Source organism: Miniopterus natalensis, chromosome 7, assembly GCF_054644295.1.
Source record: "Miniopterus natalensis isolate mMinNat1 chromosome 7, mMinNat1.hap1, whole genome shotgun sequence".
Classification (NCBI taxonomy): domain Eukaryota; kingdom Metazoa; phylum Chordata; class Mammalia; order Chiroptera; family Miniopteridae; genus Miniopterus; species Miniopterus natalensis.
In genome coordinates, this window is record NC_142087.1 from 13,472,903 (window position 1) to 13,488,163 (window position 15,261).

The 15,261-nt window shown below is 47.2% G+C and overlaps 1 protein-coding gene across 1 annotated transcript in view; it reads left to right on the top strand.

Annotated features, from left to right (window-relative positions):
- Positions 1-15,261, top strand: part of CDK5RAP1 (CDK5RAP1 mitochondrial tRNA methylthiotransferase) — a 170,519-nt gene that overhangs the window by 38,643 nt on the left and 116,615 nt on the right. The gene's annotated exons all lie outside the window — the stretch shown is intronic.

Here is a 15,261-nt window from a genome sequence, read left to right on the forward strand (position 1 = left end):
TGAGGCCCATTGTTCTGTTTTGGGAGAGCACAGGCATGGTTTGATGGTGGCATTAGCCAGTTCTCACCATTGCATTAGTATTCAGAACACAGGGGTCTGTCTCCCTGTGTGGAGGTAACCAGGCCCTCTGCTTTCTGTGGTCCCTTCTGTGTGCAGGACAATGGGTGGTCCCACTGACCACTGGCCATGTGGCCTCTTTCTCTTGGCTGGGGTTGAGCAGCCATAACTGATGGGACTGTATAAATGTTGAGTCTGAGCTCTACCTCTGTTGGTTGGGACGTGTCCATACATAGGTACAACTTATTGAGTACTGGTCAGTGTTCACACTGGTTACTGTGCTAGCATCTGCAACACCTTAAAGAACCCTCCCTGCAAGTCCAGGCACGAGGTGGTATTATTTCCCCTCTTTCCAGCTGAGCAGAGTCTGGGTTCACTCTAGAAGGGAAGCCCCATTTGACTCGGTCCAGCTGTCACTCACTGGGGATGGCTTCCTGTTCTGGCTGTCAGATTCCTCCCTTACATGATTCTCCGTCTGTCTGTCTCTACATTTTGGGTAACATGGAGGCTTGTGCCTTAGGGCATTTTCCCTCAGTGAAGCCAGTAGCCTCTCCATCTCCTCTCTTTTTGGATTTTTCCTCCAGACCAGTTTTATAAAATCCGCTGGTGGACCTTTGTTTTTGCCGTGGGTAGGGAGGCATTGCCCAGATCAAGCTGCCTGCCACTTACAACATCATCAAAGAACCGCTACTGCAGAAATGTTGGGCAGGACATCATCAGAAGCCAGGGACAGCCCTTCACATTGACCAAATTAGGCTTTATGAAAAAAATTACATTTTCAATACTTTTCTAATTTTACCCTCATCTGTGAGGAACTGGCATTTACTATCTCAGGTGACGTGCAGGTATGCTGTGAGGAAAAAGTAATACAATTCTGTGCCTGTGACTGAGTTGATGGCAATATCGTTAGACATTGTCATTCATGGGACCCTGCAGGAATCCCAGTAACAAATCCCCTTTTCTTCCTTTTTTTTTTTTAAATTTATTTTTATTTTTGAGGGTATTACAGGTATCCCATTTCCCCCCCAATTGATCCTCTCCACTTCTCTCTCACCCCCTTCCCATGCCTTCACCCCGTTATTAACTGTCCATGGGTTATGCATATAACTTCTTTGGTTAATCTCTTCCCACCCTCCACCCCCTTTCCCTCTTTCCTCTGAAATATGATCGTCTGTTGCATGCGTCAGTGTCTCTGGATCTATTTAGTTCGTCAGATTCTTTTGTTCATTACCTTCTTCTTAAAGAAGACCCTTCAACATTTCCTGTAGTGCTAGTCTGGTGGTGATGAACTCCTTTAGCTTTTTCTTATCTGTGAAGCTCTTTATTTGACCTTCAATTCTAAATGATAGCTTTGCTGGGTAGAGCAATCTTGGTTGTAGTTCCATGTTTTTCATCACTTTGAATATTTCTTGCCACTCCCTTCTGGCCTGCAAAGTTTCTGTTGAACAATCAGCTGACAGTCGTATGGGTGCTCCCTTGTAGGTAACTAACTGCTTTTCTCTTGCTGCTTTTAAGATTCTGTCTTTGTCTTTAACCTTTGGCATTTTAATTATGATGTGTCTTGCTGTGGGCCTCTTTGGGTTCCTCTTGTTTGGGACCCTCTGTGCTTCCTGGACTTGTAAGCCCATTTCTTTTCCCAGGTAGGGGAAGTTTTCTGTCATTATTTTTTCAAATAGGTTCTCAACTCTTTTGTCTCTTTCTTCCCCTTCTGGCACCCCAATAATACGAATGTTGGGCCTCTTTAAGTTTTCCCGGAGGTTCCTTATACTATTTTCATATTTCTAGATTCTTTTTTCTTTTTGCTCTTCTGGTTGGGTGTTTTTTGTTTCCTCATGTACCAAATTGCTGATTTGATTCTCAGTGTCCTTTACTCTACTGTTGATTCCATGTAAATTATTCTTCATTTCAGTTCCTGTAGCCTTCATTTCAAATTGGTACTTTATTATATTATCGATTTTCTCAATTATTTCCCTAATAGTCTGCTTAAACATCCTTATAACCAAAATTCTGAATTCTGTATCTGTTAGCTGCTTGGATCTATTTCATTTAGTTCCTTTTCTAGAGATTTCTTCTGTTCTTTCCTTTGTGACATTTCTTTGCCTCCACATTTTTGCTGCTTCCAGGCATTTGTTTCTATGTATTAGGTAGAGCTTGTATGTCTTCTGGAATTGGTAGAGTGGCTTTGTATAGTAGGTGTCCTGTAGGGTCCAGTAGGAATCCCCAGTCACCTGAGCTGGGCCTTCTAGGTGCTTCCCTGTGTGGGCTGTGTGTTTTGTCCTGTTGTAGTTGAGCCTTGGTTGCTGTTGGTGTCCCTGGGAGGAACTGACCCCCAGGCCAATCAGCTGTGAGGAGCAGCTGCAACTATAGCCAAAGAGCTGCTGTGCTGGAGACACCCTTATGGATCAGGATTTACTTCAGTGGAGCTTTGGTGTTCACCAAGTGCGCCCCTTGAGTGTGTCACTCGTGGATGTGGTAGGGTTGTAATCCAGTGTGGTCGAGTCTGACCACCAGGTGCACTGTCTCTGGGTCCTCCGGGGAGGTGCAAAGTCAGCCTCTGCCGGTGCCTTGCCCAGAGCCACGCAGCATGAACTACACAGCAAACCCTAGTTGGCTGCTGCTTGTGCTGGGCTTTGCGTTGTCCAGGAGAGGCCAAGCTATGAGCCAATGCAGCTGCCGCTAGTGCCTGGCCTGGGGCCACTTATCAAGCCGTATGGGGCCCGATGCTGCTTGTTTGAGAGAATTTAGGAAAGTCCTAAGCATGAAGCTGGAGAGGCAACTTGCATAGAAAAGCCACTGGAAATGGCCCGGATGAGCCTGCAGGTGGGGAGGGGTGGGGCCTCCGGGTATCACGGGGCGGAGCCAAAGGCGTGAGTCAGGTGCTGGCGATTCAGATATGGCCCCGGCCTGCCAGCTGTATGGGGGAGGACTTGCCCAAGGAGCAATGGCCTCTGCCAGCTCTTCTGCCTGGGAGGAAGCTGTCCCCCACCTCTCGCCCTAATTTCAGGCAGGTTAGTTCCTCCCCATGTGTCCCAGTTCCTTTCAAGCTGCTGCCCGGCGCTGGGGCTCAGAGGGAGCTTGTCCGAGTGAGTCTGTGCGCAGGCCCTTTAAGAGGAGCTGCTGGGGCTCCCCCACCCTCTGCTACCCTCCGCCACAGTCCCTTCTGGTTTCACACTCCGAAGTTGTGGGGACTTCTTTTCCTGGCCATGGAGCCCTGGGCTGGGGGCCTGCTGTGGGGTTGGGACTCCTCACTTCTCCGGGAAACCCCCACCACCGAGATTCCCTCCCTGGTTTCAACTGCGGCACCGGGTGTGGGCCCGTGGCCACGGCTCCGATTCAGCCCCGATCCGCCCGCGTCTCTGCCCCTCCTACTGGTCTCGGTGCTTCTTCAGGTCCCTACAAATCCCCTTTCTAAAAGCAGCTAGCTGCATGACCGACCTTGGGACCCCTGCTGTGGAAGGCAGAGCACTCAGCCCTTCAGTGGGGAAGGGGCCTGGCCCAAGAGATTCTAAGTGCAAACCTAGTCGCCTCCTGTCAGGAGCCGGCCTGAGCTCCTTTCCACCTGTGGATTTCCACCTGTTCTTCATGAATTGGATTTAGTGAGCTCTTACCTTGCCCAGTGTTGATGGGTCGGTGTTGATGGGTTAATGTTTTTGGAAGCTGCCTCTCCTCCTGCTATTGCCTGGAACTGCCAGAGGGAAAGCTGCATCCCACATTTATAGACCAATGTCTCTTGGGAAAGTCATCAGACATGAAGGGACTGGATTCAAGGGTACTGATAAGGGAGGTGTGATACAGGCTGATTTCCAAGGTCAGCACCCGCTAATGGTTGTGACATTTGTCAGTGTCTTTCTGAGAGATGTTTATGGTTCCTGGAACTTATTCAGAGGGATCAGGGCGACCAAGTCCTGTCCCCTCTGTTTTTTAAATCTTGAAAGGCCTCTTATCTCTGAGTCCTGCAGGTGCTGGTTGAATGGCAGGGTAGAGGAGCCTGTAAGGCTACAGGGGCCAGCTCATTGAGAGCCCTTTAGTGATGGTGCCAGCACTGTGCCCTGACCAAGGCTGGCACACAACATTGAGTGACCAGTTCTGGGTGGGGACCCAAGGGAGAGGGTAAGGGGTTGCTTTGGATGGGGTGTCTCCCTGTTTAGTGTGTTTTATAGCAGGTGTGTGTGATAGGAAGTATCCAAACATGTAAAGATTTGGGAATAGAGCGACAGATGCAGGAGGATTGGGAAGTACAGTGTTTGAAGTGCCGAGAGCATGGATGCGGGTCTGGGGGGTTGTTGGCATGGTTGTTACATCAGTTGTTCAGCCCCCGTTCCTTTTCCCTTAGTGCCCTGGAATGGGAATGAAATGTTTCTAGATGTCTGCTGTCCTTTTCATTTCTATTTTAAAAATTTCAGTCTCTATGCCATGCTTCCTCTCACCTGTTCTTTATTTAATGGCTCCCAAAATTCTGGAGTGCGTTCTTGGGGCCTCAGGCTTTTCACTATTTAAGAGGGCTGTTCTCAGTCATCTGTTCAGGTCCTATACTCGGAGTTTTGTGATTTCCTACATCCTGTCATGATCTTGCTGTGTGGAGTCGTCACAGGTTGACCAGCAATAGTCTGGGAGAGGGAGATGATTTGGACAAGGGGCATGGTTAATATCTGCCTCTGGTCACTTGAAGTGTGGGGATTGGATTGGGTCCCAGCCTTCAAGCAGGCTCAGCATGTTTGGTGCCTGGCCCTTTCCAGCCCCACTGTGGTTCTCAAACTGTGCATCTCAAGTATTGATCTGGTTGCCAAAGGCCCCACTTAGGGTTTTGGTGAAATGTCATATGCATAGAACAAATGACAGTTGACCTTTTCACAGAGAGCAAGTGTTTTACAGGTGATGGTAGTTAGAAGACAAAACCCAGCTGTCCTGTGTCTTATTTTTCTTGGACAGTTGAGGAAAATTGGGTGATCCTTTAGGTGAAATTTGTGACATGGGTTAGTGGGTGTGGCCCTTGATCCTGGTGTTGCTAATGGTTTCTCTGGACCCAAGGAATGAATCCTACTCCAGAAGTGGGGAGGGGCACATCCGGGATGCAGGCTTTGAAGGCCCCTTGGGGCTTCCTGGTTCCTTGTCTTTCTCTCTCCTTGCATCCTTGGAGGTGGGGCAGCCATTGAGTTGTGCTAATCCAGGACCCACATGAGTGGTTTCTCAGAAGGTGGCTTAGCAGGCTTAGCGGTAGGGCTCCCTTGTTGTCAATCCCTAAGTGATTTGACCTTCTGACTCTTGTAAGAGAGGGTCCTTTCAGGGCTGGCCAAGGCTTGGCTGGATCACAGTTGCTGGTGATAATGCAGATCCCAATTCTTAATGGCCTCTGGGTGAAGATGTCACCATAGGTGCAGCTGAGCCAGGTGTGTCCTTGTGAAAGAGGCATCAGGATTTTGACCTTCATGGGTGTTTCTTTAGTGAAATGCACACCGGTGTGTACACATTTGTACTTTTATCTATGTATATGCTTGTGTGTGTCTTTCCAGCACTCGTGCCTCAATTTCCATCTCAGGCGTAATCAGTCTCCGACCTTTGTTGGTCTTAGGAGTTCACAGGGCCTCCAGCAGGGGATCTGTGTCCCTGAAGACTGTGGATTTGTGTGTAAAATTTGGGTTAATTTTTGTTTCCTAGAGTACATGTCTCTCATGAGATTTTCAGCGAGCCTTGTGTTTTATTAAGGGGATGAGTCAGTGTTTTGGGGAAGGCAGTTTGTGTGCATAGGGTTTGGGGTCAGGCAGATGTGTTCGGTGTGGCCCTGGGACATTATCTAATTTTCTTTGGCTTAGTTTCTTTTTCCATAATGTGGGGAGAATATGGTACATATGCAGAGCTGTTATCAAGATTAAACGAGGTAAACTATGTTAAACCATTAGCATATGTTTGTCATAGGTGAATATTCCATAATTTACTGTCATCATCATTATCCTTACTTACTATTGGGTCAGGTATTTTCAGTTGTTTTCACCCTCCTCTCAGGTTTTATACCATTTCCCTATAAATACTATGAACCTAGATTTTGGCAAATGTTACACCTTGTTTACAAGAAGAAAATACTGATGTTTTGGTTATGCTTCTTTACCCCAAACCGGGTCCTTTCCAGTGCTTTTACCAGAATGAAGGCTGGTATAGAGACGTTTTAACGTCACTCCATGGTTTATAATTTCAGTGGGGGATAGAGCCTGACACATTCTACTACAAGTATGCATGCGAATATTCCTTGCCATAAATGCTTAGAGGTTTGAAAAGGCCAGGAATGTATTTAAGACATGTTTGCATGTTTGTGGATGTCTGGGTTTTGGTTCTGTTCCTTTCCCACCCAAATGCCCCCTCAATGTCCACATCCAGGGTGAGGCCCGTGGCCTCTGCTTTGGTGTGAACGTGGAGCACGTGTGTGCCGAGAGACCTTGTCACCCATCCCAGAGGGGAAGTGGGGATGGGCACTTTGTTTTTGCTGCTTTTCCTCAGAGCCCCTCTGCTGCTTTGCCATTCACTGGCTACACATTGCTCTTAACATCGTCTTCTGCAAAAGGAACAAATTGACTCCATATGTGGCTGCAGGTGGCACCATGGTGGCACCATGGAGGAGAAATCACTTTGCCTGAGACGCAGAGCAAGGTTATGTCATGGAAATCACACTGCAACTTGTGTCTTAAGCTGTGGTTACAACTACCAACCCCCTACTAAGGAGCCCTCAGAAAATACTTTTCAGTCTTACAACCCACGTCATCATGGTCAGCAGCAGCAGCAGCAGTGTCGCCATCATCACCCACAGTTCCTTTTAGTGAGGAAGGAACTGTGGCCAAGAGCCCTTAAGTTGCTCCTTTATAAAAGTGGCGGAACTGGGCTTCTAGTCCAGATGTGCCTGACACCAGGATCTTGACCTAGACAACCATTGTGTTCCTCCACTTGGGCGTGAGATTCTCAAGGGCTGGGCCTTGTATATCCTGTCCCCACCCAGAGTGCAGTGGATGTTGAACAAGTGAATGGATGAACTAATGTAGGGGCCAACTTCTCTGAGCCTCCGTTTCTCTGTGTGTCACTTGCCTGCTTCCCCTGCATGGGGTTTATGAGAATCAGATAAGATGGCAGCTCTGAGTGTACAAAGTGACAGTCATACAAGAGGCAGGGAGTTCCCTCCATCTTCAGGCCTCCTTTCTCCTGTCTCCACCCCTTTGCAGACTGGCATTGGGCAGAGACATGGGCCCCTGTGGGGTGTCAGTTGAAGACGCCTCAGGGATGGATCTCTGGGCATCTCACAATAAACCAGACATTGTCATCCTCCACCCCCAGAAGCTACAGGGGCCTGTCACTTTGTAGCTCTGGCTCAGTGTCTTCTCTCCTAAAATGTATGACAGAACGCAGATGGTATCCTTCCCTTGCTTACTCTTGCCCATGATCCTCCACTGCGTGCAGAATGACACGTTTATCTCTTGCTCTGGCTGCGGCCTCTCTGTGTGGTTGGACTCCCGCCTTCCTCTGCATCCCCACTCCTCAGCACTGCTTGCTGGTCTCTTTGGCTATGGGCTTTCAGTGTTTGGGTGTACCTGCCTTGTTCCCACCTTAGGACCTTCCCACATTCTGTTCTCATTGCTTGGAACCCTGTCCTGTCCATTTGGCCTAAGTCAGTCATTCTGCAGCTCTCAGCTGAAACGCCTCCTCCGAGAGGCCTCCCCTGGCACCTCGTCTAAGTGAGGCTGCCCCCACATGAATGTTTTCCTCAGCACCATCCTGCAGTTTTCCTTTTTGTCCTTTCTTGGAATTTGTAGTCATGTGTGCTTTTGCTGGCTGATTTGTTTAATGTCATCTCCCTCACAAGTTTCATGAGGGCAGGAAGCATTCTTGCCTTGTTTTTGCTCAGGTGGCACAGAGTAGGTGCCAGATTCATTGTATAAATGAGAACGTTCCTCCCTGATGGCAAAAGTCAGCCATGTTCACCATAAAAGTTAGGAAAGGATATTAAGGATAAAAATCATTTGCAATCTTACACCTGCGATTCGACAATCACAGCCAGCCTTTTGAGTTAATTTATTTTATGTAGTAGTCACGCCTAGCATAATATTTTAAATCATCTTGTATTCTGATTTTTTAGTTAGCATTTGCTTTTAACACTACATACTCTATGAAAGCATGTCTTTAATAGCTGTGGGATATTTCTCACTAAGAGTTTATTATAAAAAATAAAAATCCTGCATGGTTGGACATTTTGGTGGTTCCTAAATTTTCACCATATAACCAATGTTGTGGTAACCACTTTTGTCCTTATATCTGTCTCTGCATCTCTGATTATTTTTTAGGAACTCTCCAGAAGTGATAATTTATCATACACATTTTAAGAATATGAATATTGTCCAGATTCCTGATTTGTGTGAGATCTGGCTTGGTGTTGCCAACCATTTGGAATGATCATTTGGGAAAGTGAGTGTCAATTAGTGAAATATCTGAATTATAAATTTACTCTGGAAAGGAGAGCAGTTTGACCTGATTGAACACCTCAAAGTAGGTTTTGTTTGTTTTGAGGCACTACCTAGAAGTGTTCTCTGCTCTCAGAAACAGAGAAGGATTATTTGTCTTTGGAATATATCTTTATTTTAATTTAATTTTTGAAAATTTTATTTTTTTAGGGAAAGACAGAAAGGGAGAGAAAAGGGAGGGAGGGAGGGAGGGAGGGAGGGAGGGAGAGGGGGGAGAGAGAGAGAGAGAGAAACATCAATTTGTTGTCCCACTTATTCATGCATTCATTGATTGATTCACGTATGTGCCCTGACAAAGGATCGAACCCGCAACTTTGGCGTGTTGGGACGGCACTGTAACCAATTCAGCTACCTGTCCAGGGCACAATATATTTTTATGTAAATGGGAAATCTGATGTCCCTGGCCCCTGCCTCTACTGTTGTTTTCAGCAATGTTGTGTCCTCAGATGTGAATGGTGCCTGGATTAGTTGTGATAAGTTTATCCATCCATCACTCATTCACCTGAACATCCATCCATCCTTTTATCCATCTATCGAATATCCATTCATCCACCCACCCATCTATCCATCTATCCTTTTATCCATCTATCCATCCATCCATGCATCCATCCGTCCAGACTTCCATCCATCTATCCATTCATCCATCCACATATTCCTCCGATATTTATTAAGCACCTACCATATGCCAGGTACAGGAATGTGTCAGTGGCCACAGTTTCTCTTCTTATAATTTATAGTGAGAGAGAGACACAGATGAGTAAAGTGTCTCTTAAATAAAATAAGTGTTTTGAAAGAAATGAAGAGCAAGGATGGGAGCAGTGGAGGGCTTCTTAGTGGAGGTGATTTCAAGGTTTACTTAAAGAATAGGAGGAAGCTACTCCTGCAGAGCCAGGGGAGAGGGAGAGGGAAGGGCTTCTGCATGCCCACTGCCTGCGGGAGGCAAGAAGTGTGGGGGCTTGAGCAGCTCAGCCTGCCCGTGTGGCTGAGCAGGGAGGGGAGGAGAGGAGACTGCAGGCCCAGGCCCAGTCCCAGGGTCAGCTCAGGTAGAGCCTTGGGGGCTGGGGTGAAGACTGGATTTTCTTGAGTGGGATGGGAAGCTGTTGGAGAGTTTTAAGCAGTAAGTGATGATTCGGTTGATGTTTTGAAAAGCCCATTCTGGCTGCTATGTGGAATGTATAGGGAGGGACAGCGTGGAAGCAGAGTCTTGGTGGTGGATTTGATAGGGATTTAGCCAGTAGGACAACAGCATCGGTCTCGGCATAGGACTAGGGGTGGAGGAATGAGAGACTTTCTGTGTTTTGGGCCTGGCCCACCAGCTGGGGGATGCTGGTACTTTGTTGTGGGTGTGGAAGAGGGAGAGCCTTCCATGCTCTCCCTTCTAGGCCCCTCTCTTTCTTCCAGTGAATTTCCTCCATTCTTTGGTTTATTAACGCTGCTCTCAAAGGTCCCTGTCCTGTGTTCACTTCCCTCAGCACTCTGGCCCCTGGTTCCTGGAGGTTCACACACTGGGGCCTCCCTCCTGGTAACTCAGTGCCTGAATTCTACGGAGCACAGAGGTTCCTTAGAGGCGCTCGCTTCAGGGGTTAGAAGGTGATTCTAGATGGGAGAGACGTGCAGTCCCCACCCTCTTTCTAACCAGAGCATCTGTCTTGTCATGTGTTTCATGTATCAGGTTTGTAAGCTTTCATTTGAAGAAGTAGATCATTAGTTTGAAAAATTTGAAAACCCCTTCTCAGAAGGTGTATTTCCTTAGGAAGACCTTCAGGATGATGCCAGTGTGGAAGACTTTAGGCCACCAGAGCAGCTGAGTGGGAAAGGTGTTTTGGGCTGTTTGCTCCCTGGCTGAGCTTAGAAACCTGGGGGTGGGGGTGGGGCCCAGAGAGGCCATAAGGGGTAGACGAGGGGTGGGTGGGTTTGGGACCAGAGTCCTGACTTTCAGCATCAGAAGTGGTGGGGCTACCTAGCCTTGCAATGGGGCCATTGCTCTCCCTGTTACCACCCAAGGTACCAGCCAAGGTTACCCAGAGTCTCTAATGGGATAACGGATGTGAGTGCCTGCAGACTGTAGAGAGATGTACCTGTTAAAGTCATGGGCGGGGAGTGAGGGGCTCCCATGGCTGGAGGAGAGGCTCTCTCCTGCCTGGATAGGAGTAAGCTGAGACCTGCCCAGCTTTCCTCAAGGTCCTGAGGAAGACTGCACTCGCTCATTTTGTGCTCAGTATCTACCATGTGCCAGGGCACTGTACTCACTTGCAGGTGGGAAAATTCTGGGTGTGGGATAGGATTCTGCTCTCCCCTGGGAAAGTGCCTCCCAGTCTTTAGTTTATCTCAGGTGTGTGTTATACTCACCAAGGGCTGGGAGACTTTGCAAGGCCAGAGTGCAGGGCGGTTGTGCCCTGTAGCCCAGACACCTCTTGGGGTCTGCCGGTTGGGGATTTTTTTCCTTCAATTCTGGGCTTGTGGTTCATATTTGAAAAAAAGTCCAGAGTCAAGTAGCAAACCTGCAGCATGGTTTACTGTGGGCCTCAACCTCCTACTACAGGACAGGGTCTCTGTAACAGACCCTGAGCGTCCCTCCATGATTTATGATACACGGTAGAGTACTGGCCTCCAGCAGGGCCTCCCTCACAACTCCTTCTGTTTCCAGAGGCCAGCTGCGGTTACTGAGGGAGCTGACACCCAAGACAGAGACCTTCATGAGCCTCGATCCTGCCTGTGGTGGAGATTTTATCACAATCCAAAGTTTCTCCTTATTGGTCTTTTTCTGGGTCGAGGCCTAAGTTGCTGTCGGCTTTGGCCAGTGCCCCCGAGGTAGAGAGTCATTTGTGTGTTTTGCCATCTCTCCACGCTTGGCGACCATGGAGCTGTTTTCCTCCGACTGTAAAGCCCTCTGGTTCCTTGCCTTTTTCTGCTCACCGTCCTGCCTGCCCAGGCTACATGGGACTGGGCCATTGGTGGGAGGGACGACTTCAGGCTCCTTCCCTCGATGGCACTGGTCTTGGGCACATGAAAATTCCTTTGCTTCCAGCCCCACCTTTCGGGGCCCAGAAGCTCAGAGGTGTGGCTGTGAGGTGTGGCTGTCTCACAATCACCCACCTGGACCCAGGTTTTCTCTTGGTTGTTCTGGCTGCTTTCCTTGGCCCCTTTCCTCTGGACTCAAGGTCTCCGAAATATCTCTGGGCTCTGTGGTCCCCCTTTCTTAGGGACCCCAAAACTCCTCTTCCCTTCTTCCTTCTCCCTTGTCCAGGGAACCTTTCCTGTGTGTGTAGATTTTCCGTGTGTCTTTCTACACCCGTGCTGTCAGGGCCTGGACTTGTGAAACTCATGCTCTTCGTTCATTTTCTGAGTAACCTCCCTCCTCTGTGACACTGAACACGGAATTCAGAATATTCTCTGAGGGGCCGGGGAAACAGCAACTATCAGGGAGAAAACCCTTCCTTTGAACATTTCATGCGGACCTTGTCATCTCCAGGAACTCCTCAGCAAACTCAGAACTAGTTATTTTCAGTAACTCTAAGATGCTCTAAGGCCATCTTTTGTATTTCCTCTCCGGTCCTAGAAGTAGCATTTTTCCAAGGAGCCCTGATTACTTTTATGAAGAATGGTATCAGAAACCAACATCTGGGTACTAGGTGTACTTTTTGCTAATTTGGGCTGGAAGGTGTTTTGTTTTTTAAATGGAGGTGAAATTCCCACAGCATAAAATTAACCATTGTTGAGGGAACAATTTAGTGGCATTTAGTACATTTGGAATGTTGTGCAACCACCCTCTCTATCTAGTTCCAAAACATTTCCATTACTCCAAAATAAAACCCCTTCCCCGGAAGCAGTTATTCCCACTTACCTACTCTTTGTCCTCCTGGCATCCATGACTTCGTATTACGTTTTTACACATTTAGCTATTCTGAATATTTCATATAAACTGAATTGTACAATATGTTATCTTCTGTGTATGACTTCATTCACTGAGTATAATCTTGAGACCCTGCGCACAGTTTTTATGGCTTCACCAGGCTGTTACCTGCTCTGTTCTATGTAGCGTTTGGCCTTTGGAATGTGCCTCTCGATGTGTATCCTGTGATGATGGGAGGTTGGATTCTAGCCCCCGTGTGATATTCATGTTGGGCCAATGGGCAAAAGAAAGCACTTGGAGTTGGAGAGGGGAGGGCAGAGACATGGGGACAGAGTCTTAACCGTTGTCATGATTGTCTACTAGTGCCCTAGATAAATTAATCCTGGGTTTTGCCTCATCATTCATATTATTAATTTTTTTGTCCCTAGTAAGTAGTGCTTTTACTTATCATAAACATACAATGAAACTCCTATATTGTAGAAACTGAAGACAAGTGAGTCATTTTCTGCATGAAAACAAGATAATTATTAAAGAGATGATTACAAAATGCCCCAAACCCCATTCCTGATTTTCTTGCACTTGTTAATTCAAGGTAACATTGGTGAAATTCCAAAGAATAGTTGACATGTCCAGAACACCATTCAACTTGGCTCCTTAATCACAAGGATGTCCTTGGCTCCATATTTCTTCAGAGAAGTTTCAGAGTGCTTTCATTCTCGAAAATTCTCTGGCATCACGTGTGCTGGATTTAGTTTGCTGCCTGAAGGTCTCTCTGTGGGGAGATAAAACATAACTAATTACACTCTTAATCTATAAGCTGGCTGCAGGCACCGGCTGTGCCAGCCAGTGCACCCCGTCTCCCTACCACAGCACTGGCCCTAAGGGTGGGGACGGGACAAGTCAGGCCAGTGGGAGCCCTGGAGGTTATTTCTGGGTGATTGTCATTTGAGCTATTTGAGAAAGAAATGGGTGGTGAAACTCCTGGTAGGTGGGGGACTCCACGTGGAACCAAAATAGAGCCTACCCAGAAGTGGTAGAGCCAAGAGATGGATCCTGCTGTCATCATTTGGGCCGGAACCGGGCCACTGCTGAAGCTAACACCGTCTCTGAATGCTCAGAACTGGCAATTTTATTGCTGTTGTTAAACCACTTTGTGTAGCACTTTCTGTCACTTGTAGGTGAAATACAGTTGGCGTTCATCTGATCTAGTCTCTTGAATCAAGGCTGACTGACGTAGGGAGGCTAAGTAATGTGTCCAAGGCCACTCAGAGGTTTGGAGTGTAGGACCCCAATGCTGAGGCAAATACTGATGTCACCAACTCTCCACTCTAGTGATTTTAAAAAAATATGTTTTTATCTATTTTAGAGAGAGAGGAATGGAGAGAGGGAGAGAGAAAGAGAGAGAGAGGGAAATGTGAATCGGCTGCATCCTGCGTGCCTCCTACCTGCCAGGGATGGAGTCTGCAAGCTGGACATGTGTGTACCCTGACCGGAAATTGAACTGGCAACCTTTTGGTGCATGGGACAGTGCTCAGCCAACTGAGCCACACAGGCCAGGGTTCCACTTTAGTAACTGATTGGCCACAGATACTGGCCTTTGGGGGTTAAGTGAAAATGGAATGTACAACTTCTGAGGCTTGAGCCAACATGAAAAAGTTGGTATTTTTTTGTCGGGTCTCATTCTCATTAAGCATATATATTTAGAATGGCACATCTAAGGGTGATAGAGATTTTAAACTTGTTTACTGTCTCATATATCTTTCCTAGTTTCACCCTCATCATTTTCCTGATGTCAAATTTAAATAAAAATCTCATTCTTTTAACCGATTTTTAGGAAGCAAGTTTTTCTTCAAATTTCCTTTGGGCATAGGTAGGTAGATGGAAAGAAGGGGGATGTTTTTGTCAGGGTAGCAGAGAATGAGAGGCTCCAGCATACTGATGGTGGCAGTGTAGACGAGTCAGGCATATGTAGTGGGTATGTTTCCAAAGAGATGATCGAGGCATATCCAGCTAAGTAGGGGCCCACATGAGGACAGTAGACAGGTTATTTGATAATAAGATCAAGAGCGTCTCAGTGTTAGGACTCGTATGGTGAATAAAGGGAATTAGGCAGTGAATCTGTCTAGGAAAGAGTTGGGAGTTGGGATGGAGCTCTTGGGGCAGCTTGGAGCTGCCTGCGATGCCAGGACCCACTGGCCCCATCCAGCCCTCTGAAGATTGACACACAGAGCGGGCTTTGGTGCAAAAGGAAAATATTTGTATTTTTTTCTCTCTTACCGATTTAAGTAGTTCAGCCTTGGCATTGTTTAGAGGATTCGAGGTTATTCCTGGTGGAGTATTCCATAGACTGGACATTTCTGGAATAAAGAAGGAGCATTCTATGTGAGTTGAGAAAAACAAGGACAGGGCTGGGTTGTTTTATCCACAGTCACCTGGAGGGAATCTCTGGGCAGTGTATGGCTCTAGGAGAAATCACTCCCTGCCCATTCAACAGAGAGATTTGAGTAAGACATTGTGTGGGTGTGATGACTTCAGAGGGATCAGAAGAGACCCTAGAACTAACAGGAAACCTGGTAAATATTCTACGCACAAGGAATTGATACCAAGAGATATGTTGGCATGTCTGCCCTCACTATCTTAAGAAACCAGAAGAATTAGGCCTTGCTGTTTTGGTTCCCTTTGTACTACATCAAACCCCATTGGAGTTCATCATAAATATGAACAGGTGGCGTTATGCACCATCATCTCTCCATGGTTGTAAAGGCTATGACTTTAGACTGAATTTCCCAAACCCTTGTTTCATCTGTGTGACTTGTGACCCGGGTCCATCTGTCTTCCCTCTAAGCAGCACAGTGC